This window comes from Rhipicephalus microplus, unplaced genomic scaffold, assembly GCF_043290135.1.
Source record: "Rhipicephalus microplus isolate Deutch F79 unplaced genomic scaffold, USDA_Rmic scaffold_27, whole genome shotgun sequence".
Lineage (NCBI taxonomy): Eukaryota > Metazoa > Arthropoda > Arachnida > Ixodida > Ixodidae > Rhipicephalus > Rhipicephalus microplus.
Genome location: NW_027464600.1, coordinates 3,665,486 through 3,680,377, shown reverse-complemented (window position 1 = coordinate 3,680,377; position 14,892 = coordinate 3,665,486).

Sequence of the window (14,892 nt, the reverse complement as noted above, 5' to 3'; positions counted from 1 at the left end):
CTATGGAAACGAGGTACGGGCATTTAGGATCAATTTGTGACTGTTGAGCTGGATGAGCAGGGCACAAATACGCATACATCGCATAGCCCCGCCGCGGTGGTCTAGTGGCTAAGGTACTCGGATGCTGACCCGCAAGTGACGGGATCAAATCCCGGCTGCGGTGGATGCATTTCCGATGAAGGAGGAAATGTTGTAGGCCCGTGTGCTCAAATTTGGGTGCGAGTTAAAGAACCTCAGGTGGTCAAAATTTTCAGAGTCCTCCACTACGGCGTCTCTCATAATCATATGGTGGTTTTGGGATGTTAAACTCCACATATCAATCAATCAACATACATCACATAACGTCGCTATCTAGCCAAGCGACGAGCCAAGACAAGCAGACTAAATGGCCAGATGGTGGCAACGGCGAGAATCCCGAGCTGCAATAAGATGATCAACTCTGCGATTCCCCAAATGCGTTAGCAGCACTACAGGTGCGCAGTGGTAAATAACCTTGGCTTTACCGCCGCTCTCCGTTTGATCTTCCCTAAGCGGCGACATCGCGTCGTATGCGGTTACATATCCCAAACACGACGGGGCGCTCTGTATCCAAACAATAACCGCAGGTGTAGCCCCACATGTGTGTCCAAAACTGTGGCATCCATTGCATCGCTTCCTTAGTGTAAACGTTCAAGTACAGAGGTGATCTCGCTGTATAACATACCTATAGAAGCACGAATAATAATTTAATGCGTATATAGGCAGCACAGACCTCGTCTTTGCCAACTGTAGGCTAGGACCTATACCACAAATTAGTAAAAATGAAGGCAAAACGAAATACACAACTTAACACAACATACTTTTTATGACCAAAAAAAAAAGGCGTATGTAACTGTACAGCGTTTTGTCACTCATTTACCTACGTGAGAGCTGTATGCGCCAAATAGTATTAATGACTTCTATCACCAGGCACCCGCACCCATAGACAGCACTCCATCCTATTTTTCTTTATTATTTATTCTTCATACTATAAAAATATTGCACATGTGGTGAAAGATATTAGAGATAACAGCACCCAATAATTTTACGGGCTGAATATTTCTTCTTTCTTTATCCCTCTCTGTCTCTCTTTCGCATACGACGATAACGATTATTCCCCATATATTAGAAAATAAATTCCTTCGTTATATTTTCTCTGCACTAATGAACGTAGATTTACACCGAATAAACGCTACTGAACACGCAAAAAGACGCTTTGTCTGTGTAACACTGATTTCCTGTTTATCGTTGGGACCCCTCTAAATATTAGGCTTGCGGTGAAACACCGCACAAATAAGCAATATATAACTAATTACAAAGCCTCAAGAAAAGGGTACAAAAATTTTACACAGGTAAGCGTTTTTATATAACTAAATTAAAAATGTCCAATCACGCTTCAACAAACGTTTAAAGGCCTGTGGTGCCTGAGAGTTAGTGGCCAGTTGTAAAGCGTGCCGTCAAAGAACCTAAGTTTACCGCTTCTAATGAGCAGCTCAGGCTAGTTATGCCACGTACAACACTGACCGTAGCAGTTTACGATGGGAAATGATACAACGAACGACCTGCCTGCCTTATCCGCGTGCACTGTAAACGATAGCCAGACAAATTGCTACGAAAAATCGCACGCAAAAGGGTGGGACTTTACGACGATGAACCACATAAACTCGGCCCTTATTCTGCGTTACAAGATGCAAGCAGTGAAAAAGCGAAGGGAAACAGCCGCTTGGAATATAGCGCAAGCAGAGTCGCGCGCGAGATCACTTCAGAGGATACGTTCACGCAAGTAAAACGTGCATTTCGCTTGTGGCCAATGCACGACCATTCAGTGCCTTTGGCCGGGTTATAGAGCTGCCTATGCGGGCGCCATTGGGCCGCAGACTCCGGCGCCTAAACGATGTTATATATGCCGCGCAATGGTCTGGCCCACAGCTTCGAGGTGTTTTCGTTTTACTTCTACGGGTGCGGGGAAAATGAAGGCACGTGCAACAGCGATCGTTTGGGAACGCCGCTACGATGTCGCAGCGGTGGTGAGATTATACGCGAATGTGAGAGTGCAGTGCGGGGCAGAAAGTATAGTGTTGTCCCAGCCCGTCAACGCTGAACCGCTCTCCGAACTATGCTGCAGAAATAGTGTCATTTTTCTCTCCTAAACTTCTCCTCCTCTTCGTTCGACCCTGATGGTGGAGGACGCGTGTGATCATCATTGGCTTCCGCACTCTAAATAAGCCTTTATCATCGGCGTAAAAGCAATGGAATTTCGGTCACAACGCGCCGCCAATGACTAACGCCGCATCAAAGAGGAAAAGGGAAAGGGCAGTTCTGGACGCCATATCATCGCGCGGCGCTGTATGACTTAGAGAAAGAAGTAAGAACGATAGACAGTAACTGCGTTAACCGGGATAAAGCAAGCATTGTGGATTAACAGCGCGAAATACGGGATAGTGGCACAGAGTTTAAGTGTTTGGTTGAGCATACCCTACGCAGGTATATGGGGCAAACAGCGGAACATGGCAGACTTGTGGGCCTGCGCAGATAGCAGCTTGCAGACTGGGGCACTCGCACAAACCACTCCGTTTTCTAAAAGGAACAAAATTGGTCTCGCTGCCTTCTTGGCTGATGTTCGGTTATGTCATTCTCCCGATCATATCGAAGCACGATACACTAGTACGCCTAGAATGCACGTTTCCATCTTACTGTCCCTTCAAAACGTCGTAGTTCGTACGTATAGTGAGTGAGACAGCGAGAAAGATACAAGAAAGGCAGAGTGGTCTACCAGGTCAGCAGAGCGGTTCCCTACTCTGCCTGGAGGTTGGCTTTAGCAAAACAAAATATTAGGAGAAAAGTGGCCGTGTATGAAGACTTAAGCAGACTTATATCACCCGCTCTCTGTATATACCAACCGTCCGCTGTCGTTACACGAGCCGGAGCTGCCACGAGACTATAGCCTTGGCCAACAGTGGCACGCAAGCGAAGGACGGAAGTTACCCGACGAAGCTGCCGTGATGTTGCAGTGGTTGGATATGTTCGCCGCGCCGTGGGAACGGCCCCACGTGTGTGGCTCGCAAGTCGACCCGAACTACGTCTATAGGCACACTTGAACGCCAGAAATCATCCTACCTTACGGTATACCGTGGAGCCACTCTCACAACCAGTGAATCCTCGCTCGAGCTACAAATCTGAAACCCACTGAAACGTCGTCAGTGAGAGGGCTTTGACAGCGAAAGCTGTATATGTTTGTGTTTATAGCACTGAATATATCAGACTAATTGCTGAGAACACACAACGTGCTAACTTCTAACAACCGCTATACTTGTGAGCGTGTCTTGTCATTTGCGCCAGTTAAAACCTCTTTCTGTACACACAGGCACCCACAATGTTCTCCAATCGGGGAAGCCAATTTTCGTCGCAGCCTGCCTCCCCTCCCCCTCTCCCAATAATCATATCCGGAAGAAAAAGAAAAAAAATGTCGCAATGAGAAAGAAATCAGGCGATCACGTGCTTTTCACCAGCGCCTGCCATCGGCACCCGGCTTTCTAGGGTAAAAGAAGTAAGTAGAGTGCTCTTTTAATGCAATATCAAAAGCCTTGAGTCTCCATTATTCTAATATGTTGCGTGGCCACACCCATGCACTTTGAAACGATGGCGGCAATGAAATCACTTGAGTAACGGCAAGGGGTCGAGTTGACATCCTGCTCAGGTGACTAGCGGAAGCGTCACGAAGGCGTCGCACTCGGCCCTTGAAACGGTGCCGAGTGAGTTGCGATCTCGCAAACGATCGCGGTAATACCGAAGGTAACTGCCCGAAAACAGCAGCCGTTGTATTGCGCCCACATAAAGCATAAATTTGCGCATCACGCACTTTTATACGGAAGCGTTCATCTGTCTGGCCGTTATGTGGTGCTCCACTGCTGAACCGAAGGTCACGGAATCGAATCCTGGCCACGGCGGCAGCATTTTGCAGGAGGTGAAATTCTTAAAACCCCACGTATTTAAATGTAGGTGCATGTTAAAAAAGCCCAGACGGACAAATTTTCTAGTAGCCTTCATTGCGGCGTCCCTCATAAATATATCGCGGTTTTATCACCTCAAACATCGACTTTTACGGTGAACTATTCATCATTATGAAAAAGAACCGTGTCGCCATTATTACGTTCGACCTATGGCTCTCCATTTTTCAGAAACTGAGCTCTACATCGTTGCACTCCCTTCCCGGTTACGAAAGTGACCAAAATTACTCTAGCATCTCACGGCGAGGTAAACCCGTGCTTTCTGCGGGCAGCGGGGGCTTAAGCCTCCCTTTCAGGAGGCAGCCTCCATAAGCCCCGCGTATACGACAGAGCCCTGAGGGCAAACGTCGCGATGCGTGGAGCCGGATGCGGCGCACCTAAATCCCCTAGTCGTCATTTTAGTGAGCGTGCAATGCACGTGGCATTATGTACGTACAACACACGCAGGTGTGTTAATGCCCGTGGGACGCGGTGCACAGCGTAATGTCGCGCAGTCATTATAACGCTGGTGCTCGAGCAGCTCGAGCGCAATCCGTACAACGCGTGACGACAGAAAGGACCGTCGGTGAATGCACAGTGGCTTTCGCGTGTGTCTTAATTGGATTCTGGCGCCTTCATGGAAATTTTTGCTTTTGCTGTTATCTTCCTCATTTCATACCTCCTTCCCCCACGATGTCTTGTCTTGTCTTTGTCCGTCCGTCCGTCCGTCCGTCCGTCCGTCCGTCCGTCCGTCCGTCCGTCTGTCTGTCTGTCTGTCTGTCTGTCTGTCTGTCTGTCTGTCTGTCTGTCTGTCTGTCTGTCTGTCTGTCTGTCTGTCGTGTACAGGTGAAATGCTACGCCGGCGGTATCAATGGCACCCGACAGCATGCTGAAAGTGTATGTTAGATGGAGATCTCGATGATACACGGTCATATATGATGATACACGGCCTGTCATATAGCGCGGATTCTCGGCGTCCATGACCCAAGTAGAGGCGCCGGGAATTACCCTTCGGCGCGGTTCTCCAACGAAAAAGCAGTGACAAGCTTTCTCTGTGATAACTGCTGCTTTTGTTGTGCGAACGTAGAACGGCATTCTCAAGTCATGTAAGAATCCCCACTGTATTTGAAGGCCCCTCTGTAAGCAGTCGTTACACGCTGAATTTCTTGTGTGCAGTACCAACCGTCAACGAAATTTTCTCACGCTAACGCTAGTTTCCGATTTACTATTACAGTTCTGGCCGATCCGTTCCAATACTCAGCGTCATTGCGCAAAACAGCTTCACAGCTAGCAAGTATACTTTTCACGTCGATAACAATTAACGGTGAAACACCTGCATCGCAAGTTGAGCAGAAGTTTGGCAACCGCGCAGAGCAATTTAACTGACCAAAAGTTCTGTTGCCCGACTACGCCTCGCCATATGAGCACCTGCTCCCTTCATACGCTTGCAAGGCGCGACGGTTGAACCGCAGCGGCACTTTCGGTGGCCGAGTCAAATTTCACGCTTCAAATACGCACCACATGCATGCGCCGCTCGCACATTCACTCAATTCCACGATGTTCAGGTCGGCTGCCACTTGCCTTCATTAGCATGCCTTTCGAGAGAATGCGTCGATTCGGATAACTTTATACGCAATGGCCATACATCCGACAACGTGTGATACGTAGGCTGATTTCATGAAGCTTTGCGTTCGCAGTAGCTCTTTGTTGATTTGAAGGCAACACTCGCTCGTAGTTCCTAGCATATCGCAATCAGACTTATCCCCATTTCTGCGAATGAGTCTATACTTTCTCGTAAATAGTGCTCAAGTCACGTCGGTAGGCCTAAACGCTCGATTAAGAGCGGCCGGGGAAGATACTGAGTTGGTAACGTTTTGCAGAAAAGCATCTGTTCACCATAACCAAGCTGTCGGATATACGGCGGGTGTCCTAATGGCATCCATTCTGTGGGCTTGGCAGCTAAGAGGTTCATTTATTTGTGTTGCACTGATCTCAATGTACGCGCTCAATCAGAATAATTATGGAAATACCAGTTTCTCATTACTCTCACCTATAAAATCTCTACCTTTTTTTGTTCCTGAATTCGTAACAACCTAGAGTACCCCACTACCGTGTCTCTCACAAGCATATCATATGCTGAAAAGCAAAATATTATAAAGCAGAAAGGTGCAGTCACGACGGCGATCATGAACAGGGACACGCGCCACCGCCATGAGATGACGTCACCACTTGCCCCTTTAAAACTAACACGCCAAGGATGACACGACGCCTTTGAAAACGATGGGTCCTCCTATTGAAACGTCGGCCAGCGAGTCTGAGGCACTCCCACTGTTCATCTTATGATTAACCCCTCCCCCCTCCCCCCCTCCGAGAGGTGTGTTGCTCTCCTTCAACTACTTAAAAAGCACACTTTGTGACTTATCGCGACCGAGGGGAACACTAATACACGTACTTGCGTTCACCCTGATCAGCCCTGCTTCCGTGATTTCTCCGGTCAATCTGAGTTTTAAGATATGCTCAGAATTCTCCTGCTGCAAAACTGCGCATCACAATTACAATCCTTGCAAAGCGTATACAAATGCATGCCACCTGCGAGAACCTTCCGGGACGACGCATGTTCTCCGAGTCGGTCATATAAGCATCGGCCCGTCTGGTCGATGTGCACTTTCCCTCAGCTCAACGGTATTTCGTACACAACCTCTGAAGAGCACGGTACAAACTGCCTGGCATGTTTCTTTGTGCGGCCGTCCTTGTTCTCTGCTTGTAGACATGCTTTATATGTGCACAAGGTGTTGCATAGTCTCATGAAGATTGAGCATAAGCACGGAGTAGAGCTTGTTCTCAAGGCTCCCTGCAAACTGGCTAAAAAAGTGCGCCATGATAGAAACCGGGAGCAGCGTAAGGTGAACAAAAGTGGCTGCACAAAAAAACATGCCACGCAGTTTGTACCGTGTTCTTCAGAGGTTGTGCACGAAATACCGTTGAGCTGCGAGAAAATGTACATAAGCAAGACAGGCTGATGTTTATGTGATCCATTCGGACAACATGCGTCGTCCTGGGAGGTTACCGCAGGTGACACGCGCACTTGTCTAATTGTGGGTGCAATCCGCAGTTTCGCAGCGCGGGAATTCTAAGCATATCTTAACTCCGATTGACCAAAGAAATCACGGAAGCAGGGCTGATCAGGGCGAGCGCAAGCACGCGTATCAGTGTCCCCTCGGTCACGCTAAGTGACGAAGAAGTGTTAGTTTTCAGTAGTTGAAGGAGAGAAACACTCACTTTGTGGGAGTGAAGTTTTTCAGTGATAGTTGGTTGTGCCTGCGCGTTTCGGTGTTTTTGTGCAATGAACTTTTCTGATTAATCTTCACTTGTAAGTTGAGCGTCTTTCCTGCCAAGTGCTTCTTTCCTTCTACTTTGTAAGCTCATATATTTTCACATTACTATGATGCCAAACAATCACCCAAATAAGAAAACACGAGAAAGAAAGAAATGAGTAGTGAAGTGTACTCTCTTCAGTGACCAATCGGCGCTCAGAGCTGCCGTCGCTGTTCTAGTGATGAACAACAAAACAGAAGAAATGTTACATATATATATATATATATATATATATATATATATATATATATATATATATATATTGTCATGACCAAGAAAGACGCTGGCGCTTCGGCGCGCGGGTAGCTAGAGAAAAGCAGAAGAAGACGAAGTACAGAATAAGAACAGCTGGCCCAGGATCGGGTGTTGTCTCTTTTCTCTCCTTTACAATGGCGCAGTTCGACAAGTGAACCCTCTGCGGAAAGCCACTGGTACGTGTCTTCGTGGTTCGTCGGCAGCGCGGGCTTCTCCACCAAGGAACGCCGTTCACGCTTCCTTAGCGATGGCGTCCCACCCGCCGCTTCAGCCACCCTTCAGACCACCTGAGGACGGCGTCCATGCCTCCCCTGTGGTTCTAGGACATGACCTGATTGAAACCCTGCCACCGTTGCACGGCAGGGATCCACACCGGCTCCTGTCCCTTGGGAATGTCGCTCACGTTTCCCATGGCCTACATTCCCGTTGCGGTACTCTTACAACAAACAAGCCGCCACGGAACGCCGTCCAGGCTTCCCTGCTCGTCGACCACACCGGGGTGAGTGCTGCAATTGCTACTTACTCAAAGATCACGATCACTGACTCTTCGGGCTTAATGCCCGACAGCACCGCGGACCTGCGGCGTACCATCTCGCTACTCCGCGTCAAGACTGACGAACTGACACCGTCAATCTCCGAGCGAGCTCTTACAATGTTGCCAGCATTGTGTGACATTAACGCAGTGTTGGACGTAGCTGCCTCGCACGACCTTGAGGCAAGCCCATTGGAGCAACGCAGGCAGCTTTGGGGCACCCTCTTGCAGCTCTCAGACCAGCTCGATGGCGTTGCCTCAGTGATATCCACATTCTCACGTGCCGCCCCACCATCGCCGTCCACCCACGAACTGCCGGAATTCGATGGGGTCCGGAACGACGCCGACAGCTGGGTGGCAACCGTCAACGCGCTAGCAATGCGCGCGGCCTGGACAGAGAATCAGAAATGGTGTGTGGCCATAGACCGTCTTCGGGAAGGTGCAGCGGCGTGGCACCGGTATGAAGGTTGGAAGCAGCAGTCATGGGCGGAGTGGAGCGTCAAGCTCATAGCTGCCTTCGGTCGGACGCTCTCCGATCTCCCTTCCACCACCCAGTTCAACCTGACGACTACCGAGGAGAAGGCGCAGGAGGGTTTCCGCCTCCAGGTTGCAGTCATGAGTTGCAGTTCACTTGAGCTTTTGGACTCCTTGCCGTCGTCCAATTCAAGTTCAGCCCAGCCGGGGACCACTATCGAAGACGGGCCTCGTGAGGGACGTCACTCAGACGACATACCCACACTGAACCATCCCGAATGTGCAGCTGTGCCCTGCATGGGCTTTGATGACCTCTTGGCTGAGCGCTCCGCAGGGTACACTGAAACAGGCTCCAATGCAGGCGTCGCTCTTCCGATGCCAGGTTCCACACCGGGACCCATCTCACGAACTTCCGTGCCAGCAACCAATGCCATTTCCAAGACAGAGCTGTCGGAGACAGTCTTGGACCAGTGTGTGCCACATCGGCAGTCATTGGCCGAGCGTGTGAGCTGCATCGATGCGTTCAGGGTGGAGAGAGCCTTTCTGGAAACGGGATGTACGATCTTACCGACGACGACAAGCACGCCATTCTGGCTCCCAGCGTACGGCCTGAACGTCGCGCAGACCCCCATGAAGTCGTCACCATGGAGATCGCCCCTGATTATTCGGGCCATGACCGGCTCGGTCAGAACAGGACGGATGGCAGCAAGGAGGCTGCGGGCACGTCGCATCATGATTGTTTCCGGTGGCCGGTGGGCACTCGCGCTCGCCCTCTGTTGCGCGGGCATTTTCAAGCTCGGCATTCTGATGCGCATGAAGACCACACCACCCCACTCGGACGACATGGATGTCTACTCGGCGGGCGGCGACTGCTCCAACACACCCACTGTGACCCACCAGGTCTCTACACCATGTTGCAGCGTCGTGGGGACAGACCACCGGGGTACGGCCAGTTTCATGCCCCCGGGTCTTCATCGACCAAGGTGCGAGCGAATTCCAATGCCCAACGTCAACAACGACGCTGTGGCCGACCGGGGCAACAGATGCAGTCTCTGCGTGCCGGGTCACAGCCTGGACGGGTCCGGCCCGGGCGGAGGGGTCGGTGCCACCCGCCAGGGCTTTCACCGGATCTTCCGAACACGTCGAGCCTTGGACGAGATCAACCACAACGATGCAGCCAGTCTCGACCTCCCGATAGACTTGTGGCACACTCTGGCACCCAGTTCCAGCGTGGTCGAGGTCGACCTCCAAGATGCAGCCAGTATCGACCACCAGATCTACTTCTGGCAGATAACAGGACCAAATCGCAGCATGGCTGAGAGCGTCGGCCGCAATGGGGCAGCCATTGCCGGCCGCCTGAGTCCACAGCACTTTTCCTAGAGACATCATGGCGTGCAAAAGAGCGACCGGCTCGAGGCAGCCAGTGCCGTCCACCAGAGACGCTTTCACCAGACCGTCGCTCCATCTTGCATTGTGGTCCGGGCTGACCACCACGATGCAGCCAAGCCTGCCCACCAGAAACTTTGCCACCAGCTCCACGCACGCGCAGTCATGGCCGAGTGTCATGACTAAGAAAGACGCTGGCGCTTCGGCGCGCGGGTAGCTAGAGAAAAGCAGAGGAAGACGAAGTACAGAATAAGAACAGCTGGCCCAGGATCGGGTGTTGTCTCTTTTCTCTCCGATACAATATTATATATATATATATATATATATATATATATATATATATATATATATATATATATATATATATATATATATATATATAACGCAGTAGCTGCTGGTTGTAGAAATAAGCGTATTGACCAATCGAAGTGGCCGCCGCTTTCTCCCTCTGACAAGGATGAAGAGGACGGAGACTGCTAATGCGGAGTGCGAATGCGTTAAGAAGATTCTAGACCGCATACGTGCCAAGAAAGAAAGAACAAATGATTTTTAGGCCGAGACAAGAGCCTGGACAAATTCACAGAGTAATAACAATTGCGTATGTTTAATGATTCAAAACAAAGACACGATAGTGAGAGTAGCCGTAGTGGAGGGCTCTGGAAATTTCGACCACCCGGGCTTCTTTGACGTGCACCTCAATCGAAGCACAAGGGCCTTGAGAATTTACGGCTCTATTTAAAATGAAGCCACCACGGCCGGGATTCGATCCCGCGACTTGCGGGTCAGCAATTTATAGCACCATAACCACTAGACCACCATGGCGGGGAATAGGTTCCAAGGTTGGCTCAGCTAAATCAACTGCCTCCATATGTGGAGGCAGTTAATTTAGCTGAGCCAGCTCTGTTTCGGAAGATTGCGAAAGTGCGATAGTATACTACCGGAATGCCGCATTTCTTTGATGAACCCGGTGCCCTGTAAAATGTTGGAGATCCCAGAGAATATTGGACAGGAACGGGCAAGGCCACGGAGAATATCGGGTGTTATGCTAAGAAGACAGTAAAACCGCGATGCTGTTAGACAGAACACAGTGAAAGTCGCTATTCGATTGAATATACAGGCCCATCTAGTTTTTGCTAATGCTGGTGCTGCAAACGATTTCGGGTTGTCCGACCACTTTCGCTATTAATATGTGCGGCGTTTGCGCTGGCTGAGAATACTTTGTCGCGAACGTGTTTAGAGTGAGAGCGAGACTTTTATAACTATGGACCTTGTATTGAACGTTGATTTATTTGTGGGGTTTAACGTCCCAAAACCTTGTATTGAACGTAATACCGAATACAGGGGACTAATATCCCATTTCGTCAGTAATGTCCCATCTCTGATTAGCCTCTTTATTAGAGCTAAAGCGTTAGCTTTCTTCTAAACGGCCCATATTCAGAAAAAAAAAGCAGTAAAGAACTCACAGGGCCACTTGTGTATGCGTTCGCTTAAAGGGGCCCTCTAACGCTTGAACACATCGGTGCCGACTGCACAACTCGTAGTGGCGCTCGTCAGAACTTTATACTGCGAGCGGAAATGACGCCGGAAGGTTGCCGCCATATGATTGGATAAATTTAAAGTTAAATGTAATCGCTTCATTGCATCAAAATAAGGATTACTTTTTGATTTATTTATTTATTTCATTAGTATGACTTTTCACTCAAAGAGACACAGCATAAAGTTCTCCGACTTTTTCAGCTTGAAAACTGCAAAGCTGTTCAAAGAATGCGCTGAACGCCACGTGCTGGAGGAAACGCGCCGGTGACGCTCCCGGCGCCGTTATTTGAAGAAACTAAAGGAAAAAAAGATGTAAGAGCGTTGATATATGTATACGTCATTGCAAAAAGAAAGATCAGTAAAACTACAAAACATTACAGAAGCGTTCGTGAGCTGGCTGATTTCGCACGTGTCGTTCTCTCTTCAAGTGCCACATTGTTTGTTACCATCGCAACGGCGTCTCTTATATGCGCTGGACTTAACAGGCAATATGTCATGTGAGCTTCCTGTACGGTAGGGCTTTCAGATCGTTTCATTGTGCAGCCTTCCGACGTCAGAGGGCGAGAAAAACACGGTGAGGGGAGACCGCCCAAATTGAGTTGAGGGTAAGCATCCATTTCTGTGTATTTTGATATCTCTACGCTGAATAACTTTGCACCACGTGATCCTATCGCTGCCGTTCTTGTGGCGCTTATCTTTTAAGCCGTCAATGTACGCAACCAGTTCGAAAAACATGTAAAACTATGAAGTCGTAAAAAGTTTTAGCAGTCCTCTTTAAGACGGCTCGAAGTCAGGCTAAAACCTTCTTCTTTTCTTCATAGTCAATCGTATTGATCCTGCCTGGCCACATACAGAAAAAATCCTGCATCTTGCGTGGTTCTGCACGGCCTCAAAGATCGGAGGCAGCTCACCTGGTTTTCGCATTGCCTCCGTGATCGACCATTTTTCGACAAACTACTATGCCATATGATGACGTCAGAAGTTATGATGAGTTCACTGTGGCATCATGATGACGTCACAAATTTTGACTGTCTGTGACGACGTATGGTAACGTCATCTAACGATGACAATTTTTTGCATCACTCATCTACGAAGACGACGCCAGTGAATAGATTTGCCGTTTGATGTTGCATTCATGGCTATTGCTTCAAAGAAACATCACGCTGTAATAGATCTGTAAGGTTGAAATGTCAATGATACAATATCAAATGTGACTTATTAACCGCCGCTAGTGTAATTTTAATATTTAACCAAACACCGATTGATTGATATTGATTGATATGCGGGGCTTAACGTCCCAAAACCACCATATGATTATGAGAGACGCCGTAGTGGAGGGCTCCGGGAATTTCGACCACCTGGGGTTCTTTAACGTGCATCCAAATCTGAGCGCACTAGCCTACAACAGTTCCGCCCCCATCGGAAATGCAGCCGCCGCAGCCGGGATTTGATCCCGCGACCTGCAGGTCAGCAGCCGAGTACCTTATCCACTAGACCACCGCGGCGGGGCTTCACCAAACACTCACCTAATTTTATTTTATTATATTCATACGTAAAAGTTTCAATAATCAATGGTCGCTCATTATTTTTCACCAACTAAATAATCACCTCAAAAATTCGCTGTGACTCCGTGCGAGAACAAATTTTAGCCAATTTTAGAGCCTCACATATACCGGTGTGAGCGATCAACCAATCGTGAAGTTCTCTCACGAAAGAAAATATTTGCGAGTATACTAGCACTGATTTCTTTCTTATTTTGCATAACGGTGTATCGGCCCACGTTCACGCCGCATTCCGAGAAACGATCGACCGACCTGCGCCGGCCAAGTTTTACCTCGAACGCGCGTGGCTTTTCCCGACGTCGCTTCCGACGCCACCGGCGGCGCACGCAATCCGATTTGCCTGCCTGCAATCACGCACTCGTCCCGACGAATGGTAACACGATTTCTCGCTCGCTCGAGCAGAGCATCGCGCTACGTTAATGGCGCGATGCTCGGCCGATAGAGCAGAGCCGTTGAATTCGCAAGCCGGTTGCGCATACGCTATATACACGAGGTGCGTTTCTCTGTACGCACCGCAGAAAGGCAACACGAGGCCAGAAAGCACTGTTTGCTGTGCATCTAGCTGCACCACGAAGATCGGGAAAGCAGATATTGATTATGTATCATTATCACCATTATCCCAATATTATATTGGGTGTTTTAATCAATTTAGAATAGAAAGAATGAGAAAGAAAGCTTTCACCTTCGAGTCATCAATAAACTCATTATAGGGGGCTAGATTTAGGAGAGAAATAATGTTAGAAGATTTTTGTTTGCCATACATAATCAACACAGTAGAATTTCAAACCTTAAATCATCGTTGGAACAGTATAATACGTCGCACGCGTGCAGTTGAAGTTGAAATCACCGGGCATCAGTGTCAAACTCCTTATCTCAATTTTTATTTACACAGAGCTGGTCTGGCTACTTCCCCTAATTGTTGGTTTTGTGCAGTCCCTGAGACAACAGACATTGTAAAATACGCCGCATTGAGCAAAATTACATTAGATGCCGTCTTCCGTCTCATAAGACTGAAGTTAAGCTCTCTAAATGTACTTCTTTGGGGGGTTTCGTCCCTAGGATTAAGTGACGGGACAGTTGTCTCTGCATTGCAGGATTTTATGAAAGGCTCAAAGTGATTCAGACCCTTGAGCCAATTATTACTTCGGAACCACTTGTTTCTAAATTGCTTTATTTATTCAATTATTAATTGCTGTTGCTAATATTATCTGCTTACTTTTCTGCGTGTGCCATTTCTAATTCCCAATTTTTAATATTTAAGTTTTCCCTTTGTCCTCCTCATTATTTTAAAAGACGTTAGCTAACAAAACGAAAGTATTTCCCTAGAACTACCCCGCTTCTTAGCCAATCCACCAGCATGGGTGTGTGCCACAGTTTGTTTGTTTGTTTGTTTGTTGCCTGTGAGATTTTGAGATTCCAAGATTCCAGGCTCTGTTTCTTCTTCTTAGATGATAGCATAAGTTACCATGGGACTCTCTTTTAACAACGTCCAGAACACATGCAAAGAGCGGAACTACAGTTTTCCTCGCTAAGAGTTCCTTTGAAAACATTTATAAGTCAATTTGCTTGCTGTGAGAGTCGAGTTATTGTATCAAAAGATAGTGGAAACAAGAGTAAATTGATCTCTCAAGTGAAATGACAGAGCTCAATTGTAGGCAGGCATACAAATCTTATATTTTGTCCTCTAAAGTTCTCCAATGTTGAAATTTTGCTTAGCTTTGCCGTACCATCCCACCCCAAACGCCAAAGGCCCGTCAGAAATCTTTTT